Source organism: Hemibagrus wyckioides, linkage group LG23 (assembly GCF_019097595.1).
Source record: "Hemibagrus wyckioides isolate EC202008001 linkage group LG23, SWU_Hwy_1.0, whole genome shotgun sequence".
NCBI lineage: Eukaryota > Metazoa > Chordata > Actinopteri > Siluriformes > Bagridae > Hemibagrus > Hemibagrus wyckioides.
The window spans coordinates 10,368,717-10,391,208 of record NC_080732.1 but is presented as its reverse complement, the minus strand read 5'-3'; the positions used below and the strand labels follow the sequence as shown (position 1 = coordinate 10,391,208).

General features: G+C 37.9%; 2 pseudogenes; both read right to left on the bottom strand.

Annotated features, from left to right (window-relative positions):
* Positions 1–17,767: 17,767 nt before the first annotated feature.
* Positions 17,768–18,409, bottom strand: LOC131344071 (uncharacterized; annotated as a pseudogene).
* Positions 18,399–21,391, bottom strand: LOC131344070 (uncharacterized; annotated as a pseudogene).
* Positions 21,392–22,492: the final 1,101 nt, after the last annotated feature.

The window sequence follows — 22,492 nt, the reverse complement described above, 5'->3', positions numbered from 1 at the left end:
TTTACCTTAAAATGACAAAATTCATATTAAACACAGGAAAGTCATAAAAAATATGAATTTTGATATGAAATATGATTTTTTTCATCAAAGTGCAAAAATTTGTTAGAAACATGGAAAAAGTGATACTCCATGAAAATTCACTTAACAAAGTCAACTTTCATCATTTTTCATCGAACTGGCTCGTTTCCTGCCTCGGCGCAGTGTGCTCTCTGCATTGTGCTTCCCTGGCGCTGAAAACGCGATTCCGCAAGTCTCAGCGCTCTACGAGCAAGGGAAAGCGGTTTTTCAGGCAATCGCATGTTTGCAGCTGAATGGGGCAATATTCTTTGACTTTTTTCACATGTTTCGGGTCGATTTTGATATGAAATGTGATTGATTACCTTAAAATGACAAAATTCATATTAAACACAGGAAAGTCATAAAAAATATGAATTTTGATATGAAATATGATTTTTTTCATCAAAGTGCAAAAATTTGTTAGAAACATGGAAAAAGTGATACTCCATGAAAATTCACTTAACAAAGTCAACTTTCATCATTTTTCATCGAACTGCCTCGTTTCCTGCTTCGGCGCAGTGTGCTCTCTGCATTGTGCTTCTCTGGCGCTGAAAATGCGATTCCGCAAGTCTCAGCGCTCTACGAGCAAGGGAAAGCGGTTTTTCAGGCAATCGCATGTTTGCAGCTGAATGGGGCAATATTCTTTGACTTTTTTCACATGTTTCGAGTCGACTATGATATGAAATGTGATTGTTTACCTTAAAATGACAAAATTCATATTAAACACAGGAAAGTCATAAAAAATATGAATTTTGATATGAAATATGATTTTTTTCATCAAAGTGCAAAAATTTGTTAGAAACATGGAAAAAGTGATACTCCATGAAAATTCACTTAACAAAGTCAACTTTCATCATTTTTCATCGAACTGGCTCGTTTCCTGCCTCGGCGCAGTGTGCTCTGTGCATTGTGCTTCTCTGGCGCTGAAAACGCGATTCCGCAAGTCTCAGCGCTCTACGATCAAGGGAAAGCGGTTTTTCAGGCAATCGCATGTTTGCAGCTGAATGGGGCAATATTCTTTGACTTTTTTCACATGTTTCGAGTCGACTATGATATGAAATGTGATTGTTTACCTTAAAATGACAAAATTCATATTAAACACTGTAAATCATAAAAATAATGAATTTTCATATGAAATATGATTTTTTTCATCAAAGTGCAAAAATTTGTTAGAAACTTGGAAAAAGTGATACTCCATGAAAATTCACTTAACAAAGTCAACTTTCATCATTTTTCATCGAACTGGCTCGTTTCCTGCCTCGGCGCAGTGTGCTCTCTGCATTGTGCTTCTCTGGCGCTGAAAACGCGATTCCGCAAGTCTCAGCGCTCTACGAGCAAGGGAAAGCGGTTTTTCAGGCAATCGCATGTTTGCGGCTGAATGGGGCAGTTTTCTTTGACTTTTTTCACATGTTTCGATTCTGCTATGATATGAAATGTGATTGTTTACCTTAAAATGACAAAATTCATATTAAACACAGGAAAGTCATAAAAAATATGAATTTTGATATGAAATATGATTTTTTTCATCAAAGTGCAAAAATTTGTTAGAAACATGGAAAAAGTGATACTCCATGAAAATTCACTTAACAAAGTCAACTTTCATCATTTTTCATCGAACTGCCTCGTTTCCTGCCTCGGCGCAGTGTGCTCTCTGCATTGTGCTTCTCTGGCGCTGAAAACGCGATTCCGCAAGTCTCAGCGCTCTACGAGCAAGGGAAAGCGGTTTTTCAGGCAATCGCATGTTTGCAGCTGAATGGGGCAATATTCTTTGACTTTTTTCACATGTTTCGAGTCGACTATGATATGAAATGTGATTGTTTACCTTAAAATGACAAAATTCATATTAAACACTGGAAATCATAAAAATAATGAATTTTCATATGAAATATGATTTTTTTCATCAAAGTGCAAAAATTTGTTAGAAACTTGGAAAAAGTGATACTCCATGAAAATTCACTTAACAAAGTCAACTTTCATCATTTTTCATCGAACTGGCTCGTTTCCTGCCTCGGCGCAGTGTGCTCTCTGCATTGTGCTTCTCTGGCGCTGAAAACGCGATTCCGCATGTCTCAGCGCTCTACGAACAAGGGAAAGCGGTTTTTCAGGCAATCGCATGTTTGCAGCTGAATGGGGCAGTTTTCTTAGACTTTTTTCACATGTTTCGGTCGACTATGATATGAAATGTGATTGTTTACCTTAAAATGACAAAATTCATATTAAACACAGGAAAGTCATAAAAATATGAATTTTGATATGAAATATGATTTTTTTCATCAAAGTGCAAAAATTTGTTAGAAACATGGAAAAAGTGATACTCCATGAAAATTCACTTAACAAAGTCAACTCTCCTCATTTTTCATCGAACTGGCTCGTTTCCTGCCTCGGCGCAGTGTGCTCTCTGCATTGTGCTTCACTGGCGCTGAAAACGCGATTCCGCAAGTCTCAGCGCTCTACGAGCAAGGGAAAGCGGTTTTTCAGGCAATCGCATGTTTGCAGCTGAATGGGGCAATATTCTTTGACTATTTTCACATGTTTCGAGTCGACTATGATATGAAATGTGATTGTTTACCTTAAAATGACAAAATTCATATTAAACACAGGAAAGTCATAAAAAATATGAATTTTGATATGAAATATGATTTTTTTCATCAAAGTGCAAAAATTTGTTAGAAACATGGAAAAAGTGATACTCCATGAAAATTCACTTAACAAAGTCAACTTTCATCATTTTTCATCGAACTGGCTCGTTTCCTGCCTCGGCGCAGTGTGCTCTCTGCATTGTGCTTCTCTGGCGCTGAAAACGCGATTCCGCATGTCTCAGCGCTCTACGAACAAGGGAAAGCGGTTTTTCAGGCAATCGCATGTTTGCAGCTGAATGGGGCAGTTTTCTTAGACTTTTTTCACATGTTTCGGTCGACTATGATATGAAATGTGATTGTTTACCTTAAAATGACAAAATTCATATTAAACACAGGAAAGTCATAAAAAATATGAATTTTGATATGAAATATGATTTTTTTCATCAAAGTGCAAAAATTTGTTAGAAACATGGAAAAAGTGATACTCCATGAAAATTCACTTAACAAAGTCAACTTTCATCATTTTTCATCGAACTGGCTCGTTTCCTGCCTCGGCGCAGTGTGCTCTCTGCATTGTGCTTCACTGGCGCTGAAAACGCGATTCCGCAAGTCTCAGCCCTCTACTAGCAAGGGAAAGCGGTTTTTCAGGCAATCGCATGTTTGCAGCTGAATGGGGCAATATTCTTTGACTTTTTTCACATGTTTCGAGTCGACTATGATATGAAATGTGATTGTTTACCTTAAAATGACAAAATTCATATTAAACACAGGAAAGTCATAAAAAATATGAATTTTGATATGAAATATGATTTTTTTCATCAAAGTGCAAAAATTTGTTAGAAACATGGAAAAAGTGATACTCCATGAAAATTCACTTAACAAAGTCAACTTTCATCATTTTTCATCGAACTGGCTCGTTTCCTGCCTCGGCGCAGTGTGCTCTCTGCATTGTGCTTCTCTGGCGCTGAAAACGCGATTCCGCAAGTCTCAGCGCTCTACGAGCAAGGGAAAGCGGTTTTTCAGGCAATCGCATGTTTGCGGCTGAATGGGGCAATATTCTTTGACTTTTTTCACATGTTTCAGGTCGACTATGATATGAAATGTGATTGTTTACCTTAAAATGACAAAATTCATATTAAACACAGGAAAGTCATAAAAAAATGAATTTTGATATGAAATATGATTTTTTTCATCAAAGTGCAAAAATTTGTTAGAAACTTGGAAAAAGTGATACTCCATGAAAATTCACTTAACAAAGTCAACTTTCATCATTTTTCATCGAACTGGCTCGTTTCCTGCCTCGGCGCAGTGTGCTCTCTGCATTGTGCTTCTCTGGCGCTGAAAACGCGATTCCGCAAGTCTCAGCGCTCTACGAGCAAGGGAAAGCGGTTTTTCAGGCAATCGCATGTTTGCAGCTGAATGGGGCAATATTCTTTGACTTTTTTCACATGTTTCGAGTCGACTATGATATGAAATGTGATTGTTTACCTTAAAATGACAAAATTCATATTAAACACTGTAAATCATAAAAATAATGAATTTTCATATGAAATATGATTTTTTTCATCAAAGTGCAAAAATTTGTTAGAAACATGGAAAAAGTGATACTCCATGAAAATTCACTTAACAAAGTCAACTTTCATCATTTTTCATCGAACTGGCTCGTTTCCTGCCTCGGCGCAGTGTGCTCTCTGCATTGTGCTTCTCTGGCGCTGAAAACGCGATTCCGCATGTCTCAGCGCTCTACAAACAAGGGAAAGCGGTTTTTCAGGCAATCGCATGTTTGCAGCTGAATGGGGCAGTTTTCTTAGACTTTTTTCACATGTTTCGGTCGACTATGATATGAAATGTGATTGTTTACCTTAAAATGACAAAATTCATATTAAACACAGGAAAGTCATAAAAAATATGAATTTTGATATGAAATATGATTTTTTTCATCAAAGTGCAAAAATTTGTTAGAAACATGGAAAAAGTGATACTCCATGAAAATTCACTTAACAAAGTCAACTTTCATCATTTTTCATCGAACTGGCTCGTTTCCTGCCTCGGCGCAGTGTGCTCTCTGCATTGTGCTTCTCTGGCGCTGAAAACGCGATTCCGCAAGTCTCAGCGCTCTACGAGCAAGGGAAAGCGGTTTTTCAGGCAATCGCATGTTTGCGGCTGAATGGGGCAATATTCTTTGACTTTTTTCACATGTATCAGGTCGACTATGATATGAAATGTGATTGTTTACCTTAAAATGACAAAATTCATATTAAACACAGGAAAGTCATAAAAAAAATGAATTTTGATATGAAATATGATTTTTTTCATCAAAGTGCAAAAATTTGTTAGAAACTTGGAAAAAGTGATACTCCATGAAAATTCACTTAACAAAGTCAACTTTCATCATTTTTCATCGAACTGGCTCGTTTCCTGCCTCGGCGCAGTGTGCTCTCTGCATTGTGCTTCTCTGGCGCTGAAAACGCGATCCGCAAGTCTCAGCGCTCTACGAGCAAGGGAAAGCGGTTTTTCAGGCAATCGCATGTTTGCAGCTGAATGGGGCAATATTCTTTGACTTTTTCACATGTATCGAGTCGACTATGATATGAAATGTGATTGTTTACCTTAAAATGACAAAATTCATATTAAACACAGGAAAGTCATAAAAAATATGAATTTTGATATGAAATATGATTTTTTTCATCAAAGTGCAAAAATTTGTTAGAAACATGGAAAAAGTGATACGCCATGAAAATTCACTTAACAAAGTCAACTTTCATCATTTTTCATCGAACTGGCTCGTTTCCTGCCTCGGCGCAGTGTGCTCTCTGCATTGTGCTTCTCTGGCGCTGAAAACGCGATTCCGCAAGTCTCAGCGCTCTACGCGCAAGGGAAAGCGGTTTTTCAGGCAATCGCATGTTTGCGGCTGAATGGGGCAATATTCTTTGACTTTTTTCACATGTTTCGAGTCGACTATGATATGAAATGTGATTGTTTACCTTAAAATGACAAAATTCATATTAAACACTGGAAATCATAAAAATAATGAGTTTTCATATGAAATATGATTTTTTTTTTCAAAGTGCAAAAATTTGTTAAAAACTTGGAAAAAGTGATACTCCATGAAAATTCACTTAACAAAGTCAACTTTCATCATTTTTCATCGAACTGGCTCGTTTCCTGCCTCGGCGCAGTGTGCTCTCTGCATTGTGCTTCTCTGGCGCTGAAAACGCGATTCCGCAAGTCTCAGCGCTCTACGAGCAAGGGAAAGCGGTTTTTCAGGCAATCGCATGTTTGCAGCTGAATGGGGCAATATTCTTTGACTTTTTTCACATGTATCGAGTCGACTATGCTATGAAATGTGATTGTTTACCTTAAAATGACAAAATTCATATTAAACACAGGAAAGTCATAAAAAATATGAATTTTGATATGAAATATGATTTTTTTCATCAAAGTGCAAAAATTTGTTAGAAACATGGAAAAAGTGATACTCCATGAAAATTCACTTAACAAAGTCAACTTTCATCATTTTTCATCGAACTGCCTCGTTTCCTGCTTCGGCGCAGTGTGCTCTCTGCATTGTGCTTCTCTGGCGCTGAAAATGCGATTCCGCAAGTCTCAGCGCTCTACGCGCAAGGGAAAGCGGTTTTTCAGGCAATCGCATGTTTGCGGCTGAATGGGGCAATATTCTTTGACTTTTTTCACATGTTTCAGGTCGACTATGATATGAAATGTGATTGTTTACCTTATAATAACAAAATTCATATTAAACACTGTAAATCATAAAAATGATGTATTTTCATATGAAATATGATTTTTTTCATCAAAGTGCAAAAATTTGTTAGAAACTTGGAAAAAGTGATACTCCATGAAAATTCACTTAACAAAGTCAACTTTCATCATTTTTCATCGAACTGGCTTGTTTCCTGCCTCGGCGCAGTGTGCTCTCTGCATTGTGCTTCTCTGGCGCTGAAAATGCGATTCCGCAAGTCTCAGCGCTCTACGAGCAAGGGAAAGCGGTTTTTCAGGCAATCGCATGTTTGCAGCTGAATGGGGCAATATTCTTTGACTTTTTTCACATGTTTCGATTCTGCTATGATATGAAATGTGATTGTTTACCTTAAAATGACAAAATTCATATTAAACACAGGAAAGTCATAAAAAATATGAATTTTGATATGAAATATGATTTTTTTCATCAAAGTGCAAAAATTTGTTAGAAACTTGGAAAAAGTGATACTCCATGAAAATTCACTTAACAAAGTCAACTTTCATCATTTTTCATCGAACTGCCTCGTTTCCTGCCTCGGCGCAGTGTGCTCTCTGCATTGTGCTTCTCTGGCGCTGAAAATGCGATTCCGCAAGTCTCAGCGCTCTACGAGCAAGGGAAAGCGGTTTTTCAGGCAATCGCATGTTTGCGGCTGAATGGGGCAGTTTTCTTTGACTTTTTTCACATGTTTCGATTCTGCTATGATATGAAATGTGATTGTTTACCTTAAAATGACAAAATTCATATTAAACACAGGAAAGTCATAAAAAATATGAATTTTGATATGAAATATGATTTTTTTCATCAAAGTGCAAAAATTTGTTAGAAACATGGAAAAAGTGATACTCCATGAAAATTCACTTAACAAAGTCAACTTTCATCATTTTTCATCGAACTGGCTCGTTTCCTGCCTCGGCGCAGTGTGCTCTCTGCATTGTGCTTCTCTGGCGCTGAAAACGCGATCCGCAAGTCTCAGCGCTCTACGAGCAAGGGAAAGCGGTTTTTCAGGCAATCGCATGTTTGCAGCTGAATGGGGCAATATTCTTTGACATTTTTCACATGTTTCGAGTCGACTATGATATGAAATGTGATTGTTTACCTTAAAATGACAAAATTCATATTAAACACAGGAAATCATAAAAATAATGAATTTTGATATGAAATATGATTTTTTCATCAAAGTGCAAAAATTTGTTAGAAACATGGAAAAAGTGATACTCCATGAAAATTCACTTAACAAAGTCAACTTTCATCATTTTTCATCGAACTGGCTCGTTTCCTGCCTCGGCGCAGTGTGCTCTCTGCATTGTGCTTCTCTGGCGCTGAAAACGCGATTCCGCAAGTCTCAGCGCTCTACGAGCAAGGGAAAGCGGTTTTTCAGGCAATCGCATGTTTGCGGCTGAATGGGGCAGTTTTCTTTGACTTTTTTCACATGTTTCGATTCTGCTATGATATGAAATGTGATTGTTTACCTTAAAATGACAAAATTCATATTAAACACAGGAAAGTCATAAAAAATATGAATTTTGATATGAAATATGATTTTTTTCATCAAAGTGCAAAAATTTGTTAGAAACATGGAAAAAATGATACTCCATGAAAATTCACTTAACAAAGTCAACTTTCATCATTTTTCATCGAACTGGCTCGTTTCCTGCCTCGGCGCAGTGTGCTCTCTGCATTGTGCTTCTCTGGCGCTGAAAACGCTGATTCCGCAAGTCTCAGCGCTCTACGAGCAAGGGAAAGCGGTTTTTCAGGCAATCGCATGTTTGCAGCTGAATGGGGCAATATTCTTTGACTTTTTTCACATGTTTCGAGTCGACTATGATATGAAATGTGATTGTTTACCTTAAAATGACAAAATTCATATTAAACACTGGAAATCATAAAAATAATGAATTTTCATATGAAATATGATTTTTTTCATCAAAGTGCAAAAATTTGTTAGAAACATGGAAAAAGTGATACTCCATGAAAATTCACTTTACAAAGTCAACTTTCATCATTTTTCATCGAACTGGCTCGTTTCCTGCCTCGGCGCAGTGTGCTCTCTGCATTGTGCTTCTCTGGCGCTGAAAACGCGATTCCGCAAGTCTCAGCGCTCTACGAGCAAGGGAAAGCGGTTTTTCAGGCAATCGCATGTTTGCAGCTGAATGGGGCAATATTCTTTGACTTTTTTCACATGTTTCGAGTCGACTATGATATGAAATGTGATTGTTTACCTTAAAATGACAAAATTCATATTAAACACTGTAAATCATAAAAATAATGAATTTTCATATGAAATATGATTTTTTTCATCAAAGTGCAAAAATTTGTTAGAAACTTGGAAAAAGTGATACTCCATGAAAATTCACTTAACAAAGTCAACTTTCATCATTTTTCATCGAACTGGCTCGTTTCCTGCCTCGGCGCAGTGTGCTCTCTGCATTGTGCTTCTCTGGCGCTGAAAACGCGATTCCGCAAGTCTCAGCGCTCTACGAGCAAGGGAAAGCGGTTTTTCAGGCAATCGCATGTTTGCGGCTGAATGGGGCAGTTTTCTTTGACTTTTTTCACATGTTTCGATTCTGCTATGATATGAAATGTGATTGTTTACCTTAAAATGACAAAATTCATATTAAACACAGGAAAGTCATAAAAAATATGAATTTTGATATGAAATATGATTTTTTTCATCAAAGTGCAAAAATTTGTTAGAAACATGGAAAAAGTGATACTCCATGAAAATTCACTTTACAAAGTCAACTTTCATCATTTTTCATCGAACTGGCTCGTTTCCTGCCTCGGCGCAGTGTGCTCTCTGCATTGTGCTTCTCTGGCGCTGAAAACGCGATTCCGCAAGTCTCAGCGCTCTACGAGCAAGGGAAAGCGGTTTTTCAGGCAATCGCATGTTTGCAGCTGAATGGGGCAATATTCTTTGATTTTTTTCACATGTTTCGAGTCGACTATGATATGAAATGTGATTGTTTACCTTAAAATGACAAAATTCATATTAAACACTGGAAATCATAAAAATATGAATTTTGATATGAAATATGATTTTTTCATCAAAGTGCAAAATTTGTTAGAAACATGGAAAAAGTGATACTCCATGAAAATTCACTTAACAAAGTCAACTTTCATCATTTTTCATCGAACTGGCTCGTTTCCTGCCTCGGCGCAGTGTGCTCTCTGCATTGTGCTTCTCTGGCGCTGAAAACGCGATTCCAAGAAGTCTCAGCGCTCTACGAGCAAGGGAAAGCGGTTTTTCAGGCAATCGCATGTTTACAGCTGAATGGGGCAATATTCTTTGACTATTTTCACATGTTTCGGGTCGACTATGAGATGAAATGTGATTATTTACCTTAAAATGTCAAAATTCATATTAAACACAGGAAAGTCATAAAAATAATGAATTTTCATATGAAATATGATTTTTTTCATCAAAGTGCAAAAATTTGTTAGAAACTTGGAAAAAGTGATACTCCATGAAAATTCACTTAACAAAGTCAACTTTCATCATTTTTCATCGAACTGGCTCGTTTCCTGCCTCGGCGCAGTGTGCTCTCTGCATTGTGCTTCTCTGGCGCTGAAAACGCGATTCCGCATGTCTCAGCGCTCTACGAACAAGGGAAAGCGGTTTTTCAGGCAATCGCATGTTTGCAGCTGAATGGGGCAGTTTTCTTAGACTTTTTTCACATGTTTCGGTCGACTATGATATGAAATGTGATTGTTTACCTTAAAATGACAAAATTCATATTAAACACAGGAAAGTCATAAAAAATATGAATTTTGATATGAAATATGATTTTTTTCATCAAAGTGCAAAAATTTGTTAGAAACATGGAAAAAGTGATACTCCATGAAAATTCACTTAACAAAGTCAACTTTCATCATTTTTCATCGAACTGGCTCGTTTCCTGCCTCGGCGCAGTGTGCTCTCTGCATTGTGCTTCACTGGCGCTGAAAACGCGATTCCGCAAGTCTCAGCCCTCTACGAGCAAGGGAAAGCGGTTTTTCAGGCAATCGCATGTTTGCAGCTGAATGGGGCAATATTCTTTGACTTTTTTCACATGTTTCGAGTCGACTATGATATGAAATGTGATTGTTTACCTTAAAATGACAAAATTCATATTAAACACAGGAAAGTCATAAAAAATATGAATTTTGATATGAAATATGATTTTTTTCATCAAAGTGCAAAAATTTGTTAGAAACATGGAAAAAGTGATACTCCATGAAAATTCACTTAACAAAGTCAACTTTCATCATTTTTCATCGAACTGGCTCGTTTCCTGCCTCGGCGCAGTGTGCTCTCTGCATTGTGCTTCTCTGGCGCTGAAAACGCGATTCCGCAAGTCTCAGCGCTCTACGAGCAAGGGAAAGCGGTTTTTCAGGCAATCGCATGTTTGCGGCTGAATGGGGCAATATTCTTTGACTTTTTTCACATGTTTCAGGTCGACTATGATATGAAATGTGATTGTTTACCTTAAAATGACAAAATTCATATTAAACACAGGAAAGTCATAAAAAAAATGAATTTTGATATGAAATATGATTTTTTTCATCAAAGTGCAAAAATTTGTTAGAAACTTGGAAAAAGTGATACTCCATGAAAATTCACTTTACAAAGTCAACTTTCATCATTTTTCATCGAACTGGCTCGTTTCCTGCCTCGGCGCAGTGTGCTCTCTGCATTGTGCTTCTCTGGCGCTGAAAACGCGATTCCGCAAGTCTCAGCGCTCTACGAGCAAGGGAAAGCGGTTTTTCAGGCAATCGCATGTTTGCAGCTGAATGGGGCAATATTCTTTGATTTTTTTCACATGTTTCGAGTCGACTATGATATGAAATGTGATTGTTTACCTTAAAATGACAAAATTCATATTAAACACTGGAAATCATAAAAATAATGAATTTTCATATGAAATATGATTTTTTTCATCAAAGTGCAAAAATTTGTTAGAAACTTGGAAAAAGTGATACTCCATGAAAATTCACTTAACAAAGTCAACTTTCATCATTTTTCATCGAACTGGCTCGTTTCCTGCCTCGGCGCAGTGTGCTCTCTGCATTGTGCTTCTCTGGCGCTGAAAACGCGATTCCGCATGTCTCAGCGCTCTACGAACAAGGGAAAGCGGTTTTTCAGGCAATCGCATGTTTGCAGCTGAATGGGGCAGTTTTCTTAGACTTTTTTCACATGTTTCGGTCGACTATGATATGAAATGTGATTGTTTACCTTAAAATGACAAAATTCATATTAAACACAGGAAAGTCATAAAAAATATGAATTTTGATATGAAATATGATTTTTTCATCAAAGTGCAAAAATTTGTTAGAAACATGGAAAAAGTGATACTCCATGAAAACTCACTTAACAAAGTCAACTTTCATCATTTTTCATCGAACTGGCTCGTTTCCTGCCTCGGCGCAGTGTGCTCTCTGCATTGTGCTTCACTGGCGCTGAAAACGCGATTCCGCAAGTCTCAGCCCTCTACGAGCAAGGGAAAGCGGTTTTTCAGGCAATCGCATGTTTGCAGCTGAATGGGGCAATATTCTTTGACTTTTTTCACATGTTTCGAGTCGACTATGATATGAAATGTGATTGTTTACCTTAAAATGACAAAATTCATATTAAACACAGGAAAGTCATAAAAAATATGAATTTTGATATGAAATATGATTTTTTTCATCAAAGTGCAAAAATTTGTTAGAAACATGGAAAAAGTGATACTCCATGAAAATTCACTTAACAAAGTCAACTTTCATCATTTTTCATCGAACTGGCTCGTTTCCTGCCTCGGCGCAGTGTGCTCTCTGCATTGTGCTTCTCTGGCGCTGAAAACGCGATTCCGCAAGTCTCAGCGCTCTACGAGCAAGGGAAAGCGGTTTTTCAGGCAATCGCATGTTTGCGGCTGAATGGGGCAATATTCTTTGACTTTTTTCACATGTTTCAGGTCGACTATGATATGAAATGTGATTGTTTACCTTAAAATGACAAAATTCATATTAAACACAGGAAAGTCATAAAAAAAATGAATTTTGATATGAAATATGATTTTTTTCATCAAAGTGCAAAAATTTGTTAGAAACTTGGAAAAAGTGATACTCCATGAAAATTCACTTAACAAAGTCAACTTTCATCATTTTTCATCGAACTGGCTCGTTTCCTGCCTCGGCGCAGTGTGCTCTCTGCATTGTGCTTCTCTGGCGCTGAAAACGCGATTCCGCAAGTCTCAGCGCTCTACGAGCAAGGGAAAGCGGTTTTTCAGGCAATCGCATGTTTGCAGCTGAATGGGGCAATATTCTTTGACTTTTTTCACATGTTTCGAGTCGACTATGATATGAAATGTGATTGTTTACCTTAAAATGACAAAATTCATATTAAACACAGGAAAGTCATAAAAAATATGAATTTTGATATGAAATATGATTTTTTTCATCAAAGTGCAAAAATTTGTTAGAAACATGGAGAAAGTGATACGCCATGAAAATTCACTTAACAAAGTCAACTTTCATCATTTTTCATCGAACTGGCTCGTTTCCTGCCTCGGCGCAGTGTGCTCTGTGCATTGTGCTTCTCTGGCGCTGAAAACGCGATTCCGCAAGTCTCAGCGCTCTACGATCAAGGGAAAGCGGTTTTTCAGGCAATCGCATGTTTGCAGCTGAATGGGGCAATATTCTTTGACTTTTTTCACATGTTTCGAGTCGACTATGATATGAAATGTGATTGTTTACCTTAAAATGACAAAATTCATATTAAACACTGGAAATCATAAAAATAATGAATTTTCATATGAAATATGATTTTTTTCATCAAAGTGCAAAAATTTGTTAGAAACTTGGAAAAAGTGATACTCCATGAAAATTCACTTAACAAAGTCAACTTTCATCATTTTTCATCGAACTGGCTCGTTTCCTGCCTCGGCGCAGTGTGCTCTCTGCATTGTGCTTCTCTGGCGCTGAAAACGCGATTCCGCATGTCTCCGCGCTCTACGAGCAAGGGAAAGCGGTTTTTCAGGCAATCGCATGTTTGCAGCTGAATGGGGCAGTTTTCTTAGACTTTTTTCACATGTTTCGGTCGACTATGATATGAAATGTGATTGTTTACCTTTAAATGACAAAATTCATATTAAACACAGGAAAGTCATAAAAAATATGAATTTTGATATGAAATATGATTTTTTTCATCAAAGTGCAAAAATTTGTTTTAAACATGGAAAAAGTGATACTCCATGAAAATTCACTTAACAAAGTCAACTTTCATCATTTTTCATCGAACTGGCTCGTTTCCTGCCTCGGCGCAGTGTGCTCTCTGCATTGTGCTTCACTGGCGCTGAAAACGCGATTCCGCAAGTCTCAGCGCTCTACGAGCAAGGGAAAGCGGTTTTTCAGGCAATCGCATGTTTGCAGCTGAATGGGGCAATATTCTTTGACTTTTTTCACATGTTTCGAGTCGACTATGATATGAAATGTGATTGTTTACCTTAAAATGACAAAATTCATATTATACACTGGAAATCATAAAAATAATGAATTTTCATATGAAATATGATTTTTTTCATCAAAGTGCAAAAATTTGTTAGAAACATGGAAAAAGTGATACTCCATGAAAATTCACTTAACAAAGTCAACTTTCATCATTTTTCATCGAACTGGCTCGTTTCCTGCTTCGGCGCAGTGTGCTCTCTGCATTGTGCTTCTCTGGCGCTGAAAACGCGATTCCGCAAGTCTCAGCGCTCTACGAGCAAGGGAAAGCGGTTTTTCAGGCAATCGCATGTTTGCAGCTGAATGGGGCAGTTTTCTTAGACTTTTTCACATGTTTGTCGACTATGATATGAAATGTGATTGTTTACCTTAAAATGACAAAATTCATATTAAACACTGCAAAGTCATAAAACACATGAATTTTTTATATGAAATATGATTTTTTTCATCAAAGTGCAAAAATTTGTTAGAAACATGGAAAAAGTGATACTCCATGAAAATTCACTTAACAAAGTCAACTTTCATCATTTTTCATCGAACTGCCTCGTTTCCTGCCTCGGCGCAGTGTGCTCTCTGCATTGTGCTTCTCTGGCGCTGAAAACGCGATTCCGCAAGTCTCAGCGCTCTACGAGCAAGGGAAAGCGGTTTTTCAGGCAATCGCATGTTTGCAGCTGAATGGGGCAGTTTTCTTTGACTTTTTTCACATGTTTCGATTCTGCTATGATATGAAATGTGATTGTTTACCTTAAAATGACAAAATTCATATTAAACACTGGATAGTCATAAAAATAATGAATTTTGATATGAAATATGATTTTTTTCATCAAAGTGCAAAAATTTGTTAGAAACTTGGAAAAAGTGATACTCCATGAAAATTCACTTAACAAAATCAACTTTCATCATTTTTCATCGAACTGGCTCGTTTCCTGCTTCGGCGCAGTGTGCTCTCTGCATTGTGCTTCTCTGGCGCTGAAAATGAGATTCCGCAAGTCTCAGCGCTCTACGAGCAAGGGAAAGCGGTTTTTCAGGCAATCGCATGTTTGCGGCTGAATGGGGCAGTTTTCTTTGACTTTTTCCACATGTTTGGGGTCGACTATGATATGAAATTTGATTGTTTATTTTAAAATGCCAAAAAATCATAAGAAACATAGGAAAGTCAAAAGAAATATCAATATTGAAATGAAATATAATTCTTTTCATCCAAGTTTCAAAATTCATATGAAACATGGAATAAATGATATTCCATGAAAATTCACTTAACAAAGACAACTTTCATCATTTTTCATCGAACTGGCTCCTTTCCTGCCTCGGCGCAGTGTGCTCTCTGCATTGTGCTTCTCTGGCGCTGAAAGCTTTAGTCAAAGACTAAGATTTATGCACAGCTTAAAGAAAACTCAGCGCTCTACGAGCAAGGGAAAGCGGTTTTTCAGACAAACGCATGTGTGCAGCTGAATGGGGCAGTTTTCTTTGACTTTTTTCACATGTTTCGCGTCAACTATGATATGAAATGTGATTGTTTAGTCTAAAATGAAAAAATTCATAAGACACACTGGAATGTCATAAATAATATGAATTTTGATATGAAATATGATTTTTTTATCAAAGTGCCAAAATTCATATGAAACATGGAAGGAATGATTTTCCATGAAAATTCACTTAACAAAGACAATTTTAAACATTTTTCATCGAACTGGCTCGTTTCGTGCCTGAGCGCAGTGTGTTCTCTGTATTGTGCTTCCCAGGCGCTGAAAATGCGATTCCGCAAGTCTCAGCGCTCTACGAGCAAGGGAAAGCGGTTTTTCAGACAAACGCATGTGTGCAGCTGAATGGGGCAGTTTTCTTTGACTTTTTTCACGTTTGGGGTCGACTATGATATGAAATGTGATTGTTTAGTTTTAAATGAAAAAATTCATAAGAAACATAGGAAACTCATAAAATATATAAATTTTGATATGAAATATGATTTCTTTCATCAAAGTGCAAAAAATCATAAGAAACATGGAAAAAGTGATATTCCGTGAAAATTCACTTAACAAAGTCAACTTTCATCATTTTTCATCGAACTGGCTTGTTTCCTGCCTCGGCGCAGTGTGCTCTCTGCATTGTGCTTCTCTGGCGCTGAAAATGCGATTCCGCAAGTCTCAGCGCTCTACGAGCAAGGGAAAGCGGTTTTTCAGACAAACGCATGTGTGCAGCTGAATGGGGCAGATTTCTTTGACTTTTTTCACGTTTGCGGTTGACTATGATATGTAACGTGATTGTTTACATTAAAATGCCAAAATTCATAAGAGACATGGGAAAGTGATAAAAAATACGAATTTTCATATGAAACATGATTTTTTACATGAAAGTTCAAAAATTCATAAACATGGAAACAGTGATATTCCATGAAAATTCACTTCAGAATGTCAATTTTCATTATTTTTCATCAAACAGTCTTGTGCCACAGCGCAGTGTGTTCTCTGTGTTGTGTTTCTCTGGCGCTGAAAATGCGATTCCGCAAGTCTCAGTGCTCTATAAGTAAGTGAAAGCGGTTTTTCAGACATACGCATGTGTGCAGCTGAATGGGGCAGTTTTCTTTGACTTTTTTCATATGTTTGGGGTCAACTATGATATGAAATGTGATTGTTTACATTTGTATGGAATCCAGCATCTTGGGTGAAGGGATCTCGTATTCTACCTTTCCTTTGCGCTTCCAGAAAATTTGCTTCATTTATTAAAATTTTGATTCATTCTTTGAACTCTCTGTATAATGATAATCTGACTCCATATAATAATTAATATTACTATAATCTGATGCTGATCACAGTTTAGAGGGTTGACTATTCTTTATTTATTAAGTAGATAGAAAACTGAAATGATTGAACATATCTCTATTTAAACTTAAACCTGGTTTTCTCCATATATGTTTAAGTTTCATTTTGTTCTAATTTAACTTCAAACCGAGGTATTCTCCATTCAAGTTTAAGTCGAGGCTACTCCATTCCAACATAAATCTAGGTGTCTCCATTCCAATTTAAGTTCACAATCTAAGATTAAAGAGGTGTATAATAATGATTTCCCATAGGCTCAGAATAAGTAAAAATTAACAATTTTATTTTGCCAGGCAGGTTCCATTTAAGTCAGTCTATTCAAATAGAAAAATACCAAACACAGTAACAATTAAAAGGATCAGCATAGCATGAAAAACACAAGTTACAGAGTTAAAGTCATACCTGGCAATAGAGACATAATAATAGTGTGCGAAATTTCTGAATGCAGATACTTCCCTGAGTCTTTTGCCATTGCACCTTATATACCCAAGAGAGACGAAGGGTCATACAATCTATGAGTCCACAGAAGGCCTGGTTTTGGACAGGTTGTAAGGACACATCTGGCTTTTAGTTTTGGTTCACACCAAATGGGTTGTAAAGGACATAGTTCAGATTGTTGTCTTGTGACCTGCGATGGGGTTGAATAAGGTCATAAGAACATATCTCCAGCAGGAGTACAGACTATGTGTAAACTTTAGTATACTCTGATTTGGAAATTAGACCTTTTTCAACAATCGCAATAGGAGCTTTAGAATGACATTAAACATGAATAACATCATACAATAAGTATATCATCATATCTTTTCAGTATTCCTTGAGATTAGAACGTGAAGGGTAAAAGAATGTACATTCTTGGTGAGATCCAGAAAATATTTACACCATTGACTTCTTGAAGAGGGGGAGGTACACAGGAATGTGAATTGTTTTATGACACACTTCCCAAAACCCCCCATATTCCCCAAAGTTTCTGTTTTTGCTTGAAGATATAACTTCAATATAACAGTCAATATTAATAATTTGGCCTGCCACATTACAGTACTCCCCTGGTCCCTTGGGACATTTTCAAAATAATTCCCAAGGGGACATTGCTGGGAATCTTATAGTAGCAGTCTCTGAATGGCTGGCACCTATAAGGGGCTAAGTGTGAAAACAGTGTTGGCAGATGTTTGTAAGGAGCGAAGCATAAATCTGAAATAATAGCATAGAAGTGTAGACAATATGAGAACAAGTCCACTGGCAATCACACAGCCACGGAACACCCAGTCCCACCAGGTGTATATGTACTGGGCTGAGCGGGTAGATGAACTTGACAAGATCTCTGCTGTTCCCTTGGTCAGGTTTGCTTCCACCTGAGCCTGGTTCAGATGATACTCAGTCTGTAGTATAGTTTGTTGTACCAAATATATTGTGTCTGTTTTTTTGTGCTATGTTTAAAGAAAGTGACTTCCTACCATGAGGAAACATCTGTGTCCAGTGGTATCCTCCCCAAGATATTTATCTGACCCAATGAGTAATCCTCTGTAACCTCCAAGCAGAAGGTATGGTTTGCAGGGCAGGTCAGACCGCCATAGGTGAAGGAATTCATTTCACTGACGAAACACCACTGTGTGTGAGATACTTGAATTGCATCAGCATGACCATGCAATGAATGAACACTGATAAACTTAGAATCATAGGAAGAGAAGGGTTGTAGTAAAGTATTACATAACTGTATGTATGTGCATAAAGTATTAAATAACATAACTGGAAGTTTCATGATACACTATATTGCCAAAAGTATTCGCTCACCCATCCAAATAATCAGAATCAGGTGTTCCAATCACTTCCATGGCCACAGGTATATAAAATCAAGCACCTAGGCATGCAGACTGTTTTTACAAACATTTGTGAAAGAATGGGTCGCTCTCAGGAGCTCAGTGAATTCCAGCGTGGAACTGTGATAGGATGCCACCTGTGTAACAAATCCAGTCATGAAATTTCCTCGCTCCTAAATATTCCACAGTCAACTGTCAGCTGTATTATAAGAACGTGGAAGTGTTTGGGAACGACAGCAACTCAGCCATGAAGTGGTAGGCCACGTAAACTGACGGAGCGGGGTCAGCGGATGCTGAGGTGCATAGTGCGAAGAGGTTGCCAATTTTCTGCAGAGTCAATCGCTACAGACCTCCAAACTTCATGTGGCCTTCAGATTAGCTCAAGAACAGTGTGCAGAGAGCTTCATGGAATGGGTTTCCATGGCCGAGCAGCTGCATCCAAGCCATACATCACCAAGTGCAATGCAAAGCGTCGGATGCAGTGGTGTAAAGCACGCCGCCACTGGACTCTAGAGCAGTGGAGACGCGTTCTCTGGAGTGACGAATAGCGTTTCTCCATCTGGCAATCTGATGGACGAATCTGGGTTTGGCGGTTGCCAGGAGAACGGTACTTGTCTGACTGCATTGTGCCAAGTGTAAAGTTTGGTGGAGGGGGGATTATGGTGTGGGGTTGTTTTTCAGGAGCTGGGCTTGGCCCCTTAGTTCCAGTGAAAGGAACTCTGAATGCTTCAGCATACCAAGACATTTTGGACAATTCCATGCTCCCAACTTTGTGGGAACAGTTTGGAGCTGGCCCCTTCCTCTTCCAACATGACCGTGCACCAGTGCACAAAGCAAGGTCCATAAAGACATGGATGACAGAGTCTGGTGTGGATGAACTTGACTGGCCTGCACAGAGTCCTGACCTCAACCCGATAGAACACCTTTGGGATGAATTAGAGCGGAGACTGAGAGCCAGACCTTCTCATCCAACATCAGTGTGTGATCACAAATGCGCTTCTGGAAGAATGGTCAAAAATTCCCATAAACACACTCCTAAACCTTGTGGACAGCCTTCCCAGAAGAGTTGAAGCTGTTATAGCTGCAAAGGGTGGACCGACGTCATATTGAACCCTATGGATTAGGAATGGGATGTCACTTAAGTTCATATGTGAGTCAAGGCAGGTGAGCGAATACTTTTGGCAATATAGTGTAACTGATGTGAGTGGTAAACAAGGTCTCATCCCCTTTCAAAGACATATATCCTGTTAGGTGGTCCCATTTAATGAACTGATCCTTCACTACTACACCTATAGAACGTATAGTCGTGGAGTTCAAAAATACTTGCTCTGGGTGTATAAAAGGAAAATTGGCAAAAAACCCAATGCAGCCGGTGGACTCATTCCCAGTGTATAACATCAATGTAGACAGTAATTCAGAGTATTTAATATCTTACATCTTTTCTGATGCAAACCATCTATGCAAGCCTAAAATTTCTATAAGATCATTTAAAGCATGCCTAGGTGTCTTAAGAAGATGAAGGCCTAAAATTTCTTGTCTTGCAGCAATAAATAAATCCTGTGCATATGATCTGCAGGCTAAGTCATGTTCAATGGTATGACTTTGATTGAATAATGTATGGTTGACCAGTAGAAGTGCCTGTACTTCAGATCTAACTGATTTGATGATATTTTCATTGCTATTGGTGATGTGTTGTAAACCAGTGGCCACCTGGTTTGCCAACCAAGCTGAGAATTGTGATTGTCATGTTATTTTGTAAGTGTTGGCAATTGAATTCACAGAGCCAAAGAGACCTGCTAAATTTCCAAACAGATCTCGCTTAGAACGTACAGGTGAAATTTGGACTGCAAGCCTGCCTTCGTAATCAGAGATTAAATCATCGATTCGTGACTGTAGCTGTTTTATCATCCTCACTACAATGTTTCACATAAGCAGACAAAATATTTGAAATGTTATAGGTTCCATGCGTCATTATCAAATGTACATCATGCAATAAAGTCGTATTAATGTTTCCCTTAATAAAACCACCTGGAAGGACCGGATATAATTTTGGGCATTGATTAGGCTTACTATACCCACAAGTGGTCAGGTTGAAACAGTGATGTAGAGTCCATGAACAGTTTTGTGGTCCACTATAACTATTCACATCAGCCTCACATTTTCCCACACAATATGTTCCTTCTCTTCGGCTAGTCCAAATGAAGGCTTTTGGTTTGTTTTCTTCCGGAACATATGAAGTAAGATTAAATTTGTATTCGGTTTAACTCATAAATGTGGTGTTGATTGTTTCAGTGTTTGCATCTATATTCTGCAGGTTGTAGATCCTTAGCATAGTAGCACATTTTAGGATCTACACTATTACTGGGTTTTTCATAGAGTGCGCATATTCCAAACTTCAGCTCCTGGCCCCAATCTAAGCTGAAAACAGACTATTATATTGTTATATTATGAAAGGACGGGTATGCCGGTGTGTCTCCTGAAATGTTTACTATTGTGGGATGTGTGGAACCTGCTTTACAGCAAATTTAGGTTGCACAATTTGGTTCCATGTGACTACTTCTCTAGGTGGTATTGTGCTATACGATGTGGATGACCTCTTTGAACATTTTCTATACCCTTTGGCCTAGTTTGATGCAAGTGTGCCCGGACACCTTCCTTTCATCTGGTCTCCATGGGATTGCTGTGATCAGCCTGAGAAAGAGCACAGAGAAACATTAGTTAATTATTGGCTGGACCTTTGAATAGTTTGCATTGGGACATGTGGTACCATCTTAATTTTCCCTTGATAGACACGGCCACACAGCTATTACAGATAGCTTTAATCTCATTAGGGCCCATGCCACCCAGGAGAGAATGCACTTTGCTTTACAAAGACACGTATCATTATCATGTCTCCTTCTGTAAATTTTGTTTCAGAGGTTGGATTGAAATGAGCATCATTAGTCAGGTCAGACTGTTGCTGTCTCAGCACAGCCTGAACCTGCAACACTTTTAGCCTTTTGTGAAGTGTCGGAACACTCCCCTCCGAGTGGACATATCACAGGGTGGAGTCTTTAACAGTACCAATTTCTATTATTTTCAACAATCATACCAAATGAACTCAATAAACTATCAAATAATCAAATACTCAGCCGAAATGAAGGAGATCTCAGTCAGCAGATGAGAAGAAGCAGGTTTTTTATTCAGAGATGAAGTCAATCACATGCATTTCTGAAGAGAGCAGCTGAGAGCAGCTCTTCCAAATTTAAATATTTCTAGAAATTTCCACATTATACTCAATGTATGTATACTTTTAATCCCTCCTTCCTTAATTAACATACTTACTATATTTTCTTATTTGTCCTGATACTGCCCCTAAATTAAAACATCCTCCCTTTGATGACATCAAACAACCTTTCGGATACATGATGTATGCAACAATGTACACGTACACACATACCGACCTCAATGTTTTCGATGTGTCAAAATTAGATGTGCTTCAATTTCTCTGAAAACCATACTTCTATTTCTAAGTTTAACTCTTTGTGTCTGGAACTAAATGTGCTCCTCTGTTGCTTATTAAGCAATGCTAAAGCTCATAAGATGCCTAGGTTATATCTGGGTGACTATTCTTGGTGAAATTCCCCTTACGTTTGCACTTTTCAGCACAAAACATCTCCTCTATTTCACCCATCTCAGCACTATTTCTGCCTGATGATTATGAAATTTACAAAAACATCCCTATCTCAGCACTGCTTGATGATTATGAAAGTTACACATGTGCATTAATCAAAAGCTCCAAAGCTCCAAAGCCTGATATTATAATATATTTATTTGATATACTTGCATTACTCAAAAGCTTACTACTATTCAGGAGCTAAATATTTTGATAGATATTTGATATTTGATAGATAATGTAATTTCTCCGACAGAAGCTGTTTCAGCAGTCTGCTGTGTTGCAAGCATCAGAGGCCCCAAGCCTGCTGGAGAAATTTCTGGATCAATGAGCAGTTTCATTACCCTTCCAGT